The sequence below is a fragment of the Lolium perenne genome, chromosome 7 (genome assembly GCF_019359855.2).
Source record: "Lolium perenne isolate Kyuss_39 chromosome 7, Kyuss_2.0, whole genome shotgun sequence".
In the NCBI taxonomy this organism is placed as follows: domain Eukaryota; kingdom Viridiplantae; phylum Streptophyta; class Magnoliopsida; order Poales; family Poaceae; genus Lolium; species Lolium perenne.
In genome coordinates this window covers 225424330-225433545 of record NC_067250.2, presented here as the reverse complement: position 1 = coordinate 225433545, position 9216 = coordinate 225424330, and positions in this window count along the sequence as shown.

The following is a 9216-nucleotide window of genomic DNA, read 5'->3' as shown; positions in this document are numbered from 1 at the left end:
AACACAACCAAAGTACTTTGCCCCAACGAAACAGTGAGGTTGTCAATCTCACCGGCTTGCTGTAACAAAGGATTAGATGTATAGTGTGGATGATGATTGTTTGCAGAAAACAGTAGAACAAGTATTGCAGTAGATTGTATTTAATGTAAAACAATGGACCGGGGTCCATAGTTCACTAGAGGTGTCTCTCCCATAAGATAAATAGCATGTTGGGTGAACAAATTACAGTCGGGCAATTGACAAATAGAGAGGGCATGACAATGCACATACATGATATGATAAATATAGTGAGATTTAATTGGGCATTACGACAAAGTACATAGACCGCTATCCAGCATGCATCTATGCCTAAAAAGTCCACCTTCAGGTTATCATCCGAACCCCTTCCGGTATTAAGTTGCAAACAACAGACAATTGCATTAAGTATGGTGCGTAATGTAATCAATAACTACATCCTCGGACATAGCATCAATGTTTTATCCCTAGTGGCAACAGCACATCCACAACCTTAGAACTTTCTATCACTGTCCCAGATTTAATGGAGGCATGAACCCACTATCGAGCATAAATACTCCCTCTTGGAGTTAAGAGCAAAAACTTGGCCAGAGCCTCTACTAATAACGGAGAGCATGCAAGATCATAAACAACACATAGGTAATAGATTGATAATCACCATAACATAGTATTCTCTATCCATCGGATCCCGACAAACACAACATATAGCATTACAGATAGATGATCTTGATCATGTTAGGCAGCTCACAAGATCCAACAATGAAGCACATAAGGAGAAGACGACCATCTAGCTACTGCTATGGACCCATAGTCCAGGGGTGAACTACTCACTCATCACTCCGGAGGCGACCATGGCGGTGAAGAGTCCTCCGGGAGATGATTCCCCTCTCCGGCCGGGTGCCGGAGGCGATCTCCTGAATCCCCCGAGATGGGATTGGCGGCGGCGGCGTCTCTGGAAGGTTTTCCGTATCGTGGCTCTCGGTACTGGGGGTTTCGCGACGGAGGCTTTAAGTAGGCGGAAGGGCAACGCAGGGGGCCACACGAGGGCGCCACACGCTAGGGCCGCGCGGCCAAGGCCTGGGCCGCGCCGCCCTAGTGTGGCGGCGCCTCGTGGCCCCACTTCCTTTCCCTCCCGGTCTTCTGGAAGCTTCGTGTAAAAATAGGCCCCTGGGCGTTGATTTCGTCCAATTCCGAGAATATTTCCTTACTAGGATTTCTGAAACCAAAAACAGCAGAAAACAGCAACTGGCTCTTCGGCATCTTGTTAATAGGGTAGTGCCGGAAAATGCATAAATGCGACATATAATGTGTATAAAACATGTAGATATCATCTATAATGTAGCATGGAACATAAGAAATTATCGATACGTCGGAGACGTATCAATATGCATTTCATAGCATTGGCTACAGATTTTTGATAGTAAAATCTGAGGTATCCGACATGCATGTTGGTACAATTATGGAGTCGAATGATGCGACTTTCTTTGAGGACATCTTTCCTATGAAAGAAACGTCTAGCTCATCAATTCAGGAGATGTCCAGTTCATCTACTCAGGAATTATTTCCTGAACCTACCATGGCTATAGAACACTTTGATAATCCTGTGGAGGATGACAATGAAGCTCCCAGAAGGAGCAAGAGACAGAGGACTGCAAAGTCTTTTGGACATGATTTCATTGTGTACCTCGTGGATGATACTCCCACTTCTATTTCAGAAGCCTATGCGTCTCAGGATGCTGACTACTGGAAGGAAGCTGTCCGTAGCGAGATGGATTCCATCTTAGCTAATGGAACTTGGGAGGTTACTGATCGTCCTTATGGGTGTAAACCTGTAGGATGCAAGTGGGTGTTCAAGAAAAAGCTTAGGCCCGATGGTACTATTGAAAAGTACAAGGCACGACTTGTGGCCAAGGGTTATACTCAGAAAGAAGGCGAAGACTTCTTTGATACATACTCACCTGTAGCTCGACTGACCACTATTCGAGTACTACTTTCCTTGGCTGCCTCACATGGTCTTCTCGTTCATCAAATGGATGTTAAGACTGCTTTCCTAAATGGAGAGCTTGAAGAGGAAATTTATATGGAGCAGCCTGATGGATTTGTAGTAGATGGTCAAGAAGGAAAGGTGTGTAAATTACTAAAGTCTTTGTATGGGCTTAAGCAAGCACCTAAGCAGTGGCATGAGAAGTTTGAAAGAACTTTAACCGCTGAAGGCTTTGTTGTAAACGAAGCTGACAAGTGTGTATACTATCGCCATGGTGGGGGCGAGGGAGTTATTCTTTGTCTCTATGTCGATGACATATTGATATTCGGGACCAGCCTTACTGTGATTAAGGAAGTCAAGGAGTTCCTATCTCGTTGTTTTGAGATGAAGGACTTGGGAGTAGCTGATGTGATCTTAAACATCAAGTTGCTGAAGGATGACGATGGTGGGATTACATTGCTTCAGTCCCACTATGTGGAAAAGATCCTGAGTCGCTTCGGGTATAGCGACTGCAAATCTTCTCCAATGCCTTATGATCCTAGTGTGATAATTCGAAAGAATAAAAGAATTGCTAGAGATCAATTGTGATATTCGCAGATCATTGGCTCGCTTATGTATTTAGCCAGCGCCACTAGGCCTGACATCTCCTTTGCTGTAAGTAAACTTAGCCGTTTTGTGTCTAGACCTGGAGATGTTCATTGGCATGCTCTTGAGAGAGTTTTGCGCTATTTGAAAGGCACTGCGAGTTATGGCATTCACTATACTGGGTATCCAAGGGTACTTGAGGGTTATAGTGATGCAAATTGGATATCTGATGCTGATGAGACTAAGGCCACAAGTGGTTATTTGTTTACACTTGGAGGTGGCGCTGTTTCCTGGAAGTCTTGCAAGCAGACCATCATTACGAGGTCAACTATGGAAGCAGAACTCACAGCATTAGACACAGTCACTGTTGAAGCAGAGTGGCTTCGTGAGCTTTTGATGGACTTACCTGTGGTTGAGAAACCAATACCCGCTATTCCTATGAACTGTGATAATCAAACTGTGATCGTCAAAGTAAATAGTTCTAAGGATAATATGAAGTCATCAAGGCATGTGAAGAGGAGACTGAAAACTGTCAGGAAAATGAGAAACTCCGGAGTTATAGCGTTGGATTATATCCATACGTCTAGAAACCTGGCAGACCCCTTCACAAAGGGACTATCACGAAATGTGATAGAAAATGCATCGAGGGAGATGGGTATGAGACCCACACTATGAGCTGCCCATGGTGGTAACCCACTCTATGTGATTGGAGATCCCGTGAATTAGAGCTAGGAGACAAGTTGTTGGTCAGCTGAGAGGAGAGTATATATCCCTATAGCAATTTTACCACTCCGTAAGATGCAATACTCTCCTAATCTGCATGGCAGGTTGATAATTATCTTAATGTGTTCTAAGTGGCTTATTTTAGCAGAGATGTTGTCCTGCAGAACAACTTTTGAAGAACACACCTATATGAGTCTGATTGTTAAACGCCGCAATCTATGAGAGTTGGGTGCTCTCTAGTAAACTCATGAAAGGCCCTGGAGTATGACGTATAAGCTCCAAACCGCGAGGAAGTCTCGTGGCAGCCTAGTATCGGTCTAGGCTTTGTATGAAGCTAGTGCGCAGAAAACTTGTAGTTCAAGGCATAGTCCACTATCCAAGTTGCAATCTAGTGTAATATGAAGTTTTAAGTGGAAGTTCAACTTAACAGTCTCCACGACATACCGGTATATAAAACAATGTTCTGGAAACTTATTGATGAGATGTGCCAATGAGAGTTTGTGGGGGATTGCTGGAATTTTGGGCATTTGGCCTTTGGCCCATGGCCCATTACCAAATTCTGAAACTCACATGGCCCATTCCAATAATCAGTGGCAGCACTAGTAGGGGCTAAAGTTTAGTCCCACATTGCTAGTTGGGAGAGAGTTGGAGTGGTATATAAGGTCGGTTGTTCTAGTCCTAGTAAGTGAGTGAGAAGAGAGAGAGCCCTCGCGCACTCCTCCTCCTCCGCCGCCCGCCTCGCCACACCTCGCCTCGTCACGACACGTCACATCACGACGCGCCGCGGGTTGCGGGAATCTCGCCGAGCCGAGCTTATCTTTTTGCTGTTTGGGAAATTAATTGTGTAATCAATCTCGAGGCATTAACGGACGCGTTACTCAGCCGTTTTGCCTTCCGGTTTTTCTGGATCGTGGCTGTGCCGACTCGGACGTGGGCTGCGTCCCACGACCTTCCCGAACCGCACTATATATAAGCGCGGACGTCAACCCTAGTCTGTACCAGACGCATATGCGACTACCTGTTTCCAGTTCATTGCGCCGCCGCCTTCGTCTTCCTCATCCCGTCCGTCGGCGTGCACCGACTTTGCCTGCCGGGACGATGAGGCCTCCGGAACCCTGCCTCTCGTGAACCTGTACGGGTGAGGGGCAATCAGGTTTTTGGGGAGCGCTCCGGCGCGACTACTGGCATCACGACGTCGTCATCGGACGACGAGTTCCTCCACACCGACAACTTCTTCCCGGATCTCAACGACTTCTTCGACAACCTCAACATGGGCGACAACGACACTGTTGCGAAGTATGTGATCTTGTCGTTTCTCTTTCAGTTTCTGTTAGAGTTCCTTCTTCTAGTTTCTGTGGTAGATGCGATCGGTTTATCTTGTTTAGACGTGATATGTTCATCTATCTTACTAGTCTACATGATTAGTTTATTTGTTATTTTCATAGTCATGATTTATCAATTATTTGTACGGATTATTTCATATGGATATTTGCTTATATATTCATCATTTCGCGTCCTCATGTGTACCCCCTAAGAGCATCTTCACCGGCGCCCCCGATAGCGGTCCTGATAGCTTTTTGGGGGCCGGGAGCGAAAATGGGTCCGCACCGGTATGCCCCAAACGGCACCGGCCAATTTTTGAGCCCAATAGAATCACCGGCAATCCCGTGCCGGCCCCTTCGCAAAGGGCCTGAATCGGCTGTGCCGGCGCCTTGCGAGCATGAAATTTTTGGGCGTGGGTGCCGCCTGGGCGCCGCGCGGGATATTTTACCGCCACGACGTCTAGCCGGAACCTCTCCCGCCACGGTGCCGCGCGGGAAATTCTCCCGCCACGACACCGTGCGGGATATTTTCTGCCTCGCCGGCGGTCTATATTATCCCTCCTAGAAAAAAAGCACAATGAGGGATTCGTGGGACGAGGCGGCGCTAGAGGTGGCCGTAGAAGTGTTGGAGGCGGACCCGCAGCTCGCAGAGTACGAGGCGTGGGAGGAAGCGGCGCTAGCGGCGACCGTAGATGCCTACGACGCGGGCGAGCGGTAGCGCCAGGAGGCGGAGATGCGGGAGCGGAGGGAGCGTGGGGAGGCGCGGCGGGAGGCGGAGCGGCAGCGGCAGGAGGCGGAGCGGCGACACCATGAGGAGGAGAACCGGGTGGCGCTCGAGGAGACGGAGCGGCTGGAGTTCCTGGAGGCACGGTGACAGCAGGAGGCGGCGAGCCAGCGCCGGTGGGAGGCGCGACGGCAGAAGGGGTGGGAGGAGCTTGCGCTGCGGCAGTTGCAGCGGGAGGAGAAGCAGCGTCAGGATGAAGTCTACGAGGCGCGTCGTTTGGCGGAGATGATGCTCCGGCTACAAAGGCAGGAGTTGGATCATCGTCGGCGGCAGGAGGAGCTGGAGCAGTAGCTGCGTCAGGAGGCGGTGCCAGCGGATAGAGCCGCCTACTTGACGTTCATGGTGGAGAGAGCAGCGGGGGATCAGCGACGGAGGAACAGGGTAGAGAGCATGGAATAGAGCTCCGGTCGATCGTCCACCTCCACAGAGCCGGGTGACCAGTAGGTAGTAGGCTAGAGATAAGCAGGTTTCAAATGTCATCCGAGATTGAGGCGTGAATAATGTTTTACTCGGATTTGACCGAAAATATTATTCATTCCTCGATCCTGAATGACATTAAAATGAAACTCTAAGCATAAATATGTAGTTTGTGTAAAAGAACTTCTATCGGAACCGCCGTTTTGGGACGCCGGTGTGGGAACAGCTTCCCTAAATAGAGGATGCAGTGCCTGCGCTCCTGCCGGCGCTTATTTGAAGACTGCCGGTGGAGATGCTCTAAAATCACCGTTAGCCTCACGTCCATCCTAGGATTTGCAAGTTTGCAACGCCAATCTCCCAATCGGTAGGAGTGAAGTTGTTGCTCATGAGAAGTATACGTTGGGTTATTCCCTGGCCACCACTTGACCACCCACCAACAATAACCACAACAATGGAGGCCACCCGAAGCCCGGAGGTCACAACAACAACAACAACAATAACAGCAACAACAACAACAACAACAACAACAACAACAACAACAACAACAACAACAACAACAACAACAACCACACCAACAACAACAACCACCTCAATGGTAATAACAACAACAACCCCAATACTGCCCCAAGGACTGGAAGCAACGCTGTTCCCGTCAACCCCAAGGACAAATCCACCATCACTTGCTATGAATGTGGAATTGTGGGACACTACTCCAATGAGTGCCCCAAAAGGTTAGCCAAGACTGCTCCCAACACCGCTGTACCTGCCCAGCAACAGCGCCGATTTGCAGCTAGAAGGAACCCGAACAACCGCAACGGCCTCCTCAACCACATGAATGCAACAGAAGCACCGGAAGCACCTCAGGCCATGCCAAGTATGTTTTCATGTTAATCCAATTTCCCAATCTCTCTTAGGAACCTAACTTTTCTTAAAATCTCGGGACGAGATTTGTTTAAGGGGGAAGGGTTTGTAACATCCCAAAAATTTCAAAACAAAGAAAATGAATTTCCCTATTTCCAAAATTTGGAACCAACAAAAACTTTTATTAAATTAAGTTTGATGCATAGTGATCATGCTTATATGCTACGACATTGCCATGTTTGTTGTTGACATATTTTGAAATGATCTAAAACCCTAAACCTTGCTCTCCTTTTTACCAACCAAGATAAATAAATTAAAAGAATATAACTTAAAAAGAAAAGCCTAGGTAAGCCTATGGCTATTTTTTCAAATAATCAACCATGCCATGTTCTACCTTGCTAGATGGTTTGCAAAACCTCAACAAACCTAACCTATCATTTACCAACTAAATCTAAGGTGAAATAAAAAAGAAAATAAGAATATGCATAGAGGCATATGTGGCACATAGCCATAATACCAAATCTTGACCTATGCCATTATACTTGGCCCAAATGGTTTGAAACCCTTACTAAACTTAATCTAACACTCCATGAACTCAAAACAAAAACCTTTGGTCAAAGAAAAGGAAAATAAAATAAAAACATAAAATGCACATATGTGCTTATGGCCATTTTTGCAAATCTTTAACCTAGACCATTTTGGCTTGCACCATTAATTGGAGATGGTTACTAAACACTTATTAACACTTTTGAAATCAAAGAAACTCAAATCAAATCAAATTTGAATTCAAAATGAGCTCACATGCACTAATGGTCAAATCTGCCATTTTTAGCATGATGCCCACTTTGAGCCTCTGTATTTAGGGATTCTTAAACCAAACAAATCCAACTCTTTGCACCTCATCGAAGACCTCATCAAGATGAACAATTTGCTCGAAACAACCCCTGCAAATTCTTGCTCAAATTCAAATGGTGATCAAGCAAAGTAGCAACCATAAAGCAAAAACAAGATCATACCCATTTTGGCATTTTGCAAATCAACTCAAATTTGACCACCACCACCACCATTATACTTCAAATATTATATGATTACAACCCACCAAAATTCAATCAAAAATTCAAAAATCTTGTTCTTGCGGCCACTGTGTCGAACAGGTTGTGTGCACCATTCTACCAATTACATATATACTATAATCCAGTGTATTTTTGCCCTAACCATCCATCCTTGCTCAGCATTGGTACTCTCCTACACCTCTTGCATCATTGCAGTACCAGAGACATCATAGTTTGGACAAAATATTGCACAACAAAGTCATGCCGTGCATGCATGACACTCACACATGCTCCATCTCTCTCTCTGGTCAATTCCATCGTGCCCAACCATGTCAACACTCTCCTCCTCACTCTCCTGGACCAGCCAGTGCTCACCATCGACCGAGAGGACTAGCACCCGCGCCAGCCCGAGTGTGCCCAGTGACGCCACGACGCGCCAGAGCACGCCGCGACAAGTCCTGGACGCGCCAGAGCGTCCCTGCCCCTCGTCACGCTCGTCCTACCCTTGACCCCTCCGTGCGCACACGCACTCACCAGGTCACCACCTACCTCCTGGACATCGTCATTGGCTCGCCGGAACCCTTTAGCCACCGTCATCATCGACGACCGTCCGCCACCGTACGCCAGTACACGACGTCGCCCGCCTGCTCCCGTCCACCCCCGTCCTCGCCGTGACGTGCGCTAGCACCGCCTCGACGCCGCCTACACGCCGCGCCCACTCCTCTGGCCCCGCGTGACCTCCACCGCCGTCATCACCACTGACCTGCTCGCGCCCCACGGCCATCACCCGCCGCTATAAAAGGAGGAAGCTCCGGCCGCAAATGAGCACGCCACTCCACTTCCCTCTCCTCTCTGATCATCCTCGAACCCTCTCTTGTCCACATTGTCCACCCTCGCCCTTCAATTGCACGCCGGAGTCCCGTGACCGCCGCAGAAGCTCGCCGGAAATAGACGCCGCCCCAGGACATGCCGCCGGTACCAGTCGACTCGCCGTCCACGCCAACATCGCCGCACACCTCGCCGCCGACCGCTGGAGCTCCGGTGAGCTCTCTAACCCCCACCGTCGCCGCCAGTAAGGTCCCCTCTCGCTGGAGACGACGACCTCTCTCGTCCATCCGATTTCGTTCTAATCGTGCGGCCCCCGTCACTCGTACCGCTTCGGTGATTTAAGAGGCACTGACCGGTGGAGCCCACCCTATCAGGCAGCCCACGGCGCACTAGCGCATAGTTGGGCTGGCCCAACCTTTTTCCCCTCTCGCTGGCCCAATTCTTTTCCCGCCTAAGCCCAGTCGTTTAAATTCAAATTTTCGAATTATTCAAATTGCTCACAGATGCCATGTTCAAAATTAAATAGGGACAAATCTACTGGGCCAAATTTTATAAATTTTATATATTTGGAAAGCTTAGAAAAAGATCTAAACAACTACACTGGTCTCATCTCAAATTTCTGTGTAGAACTAATGTGACAAAAAT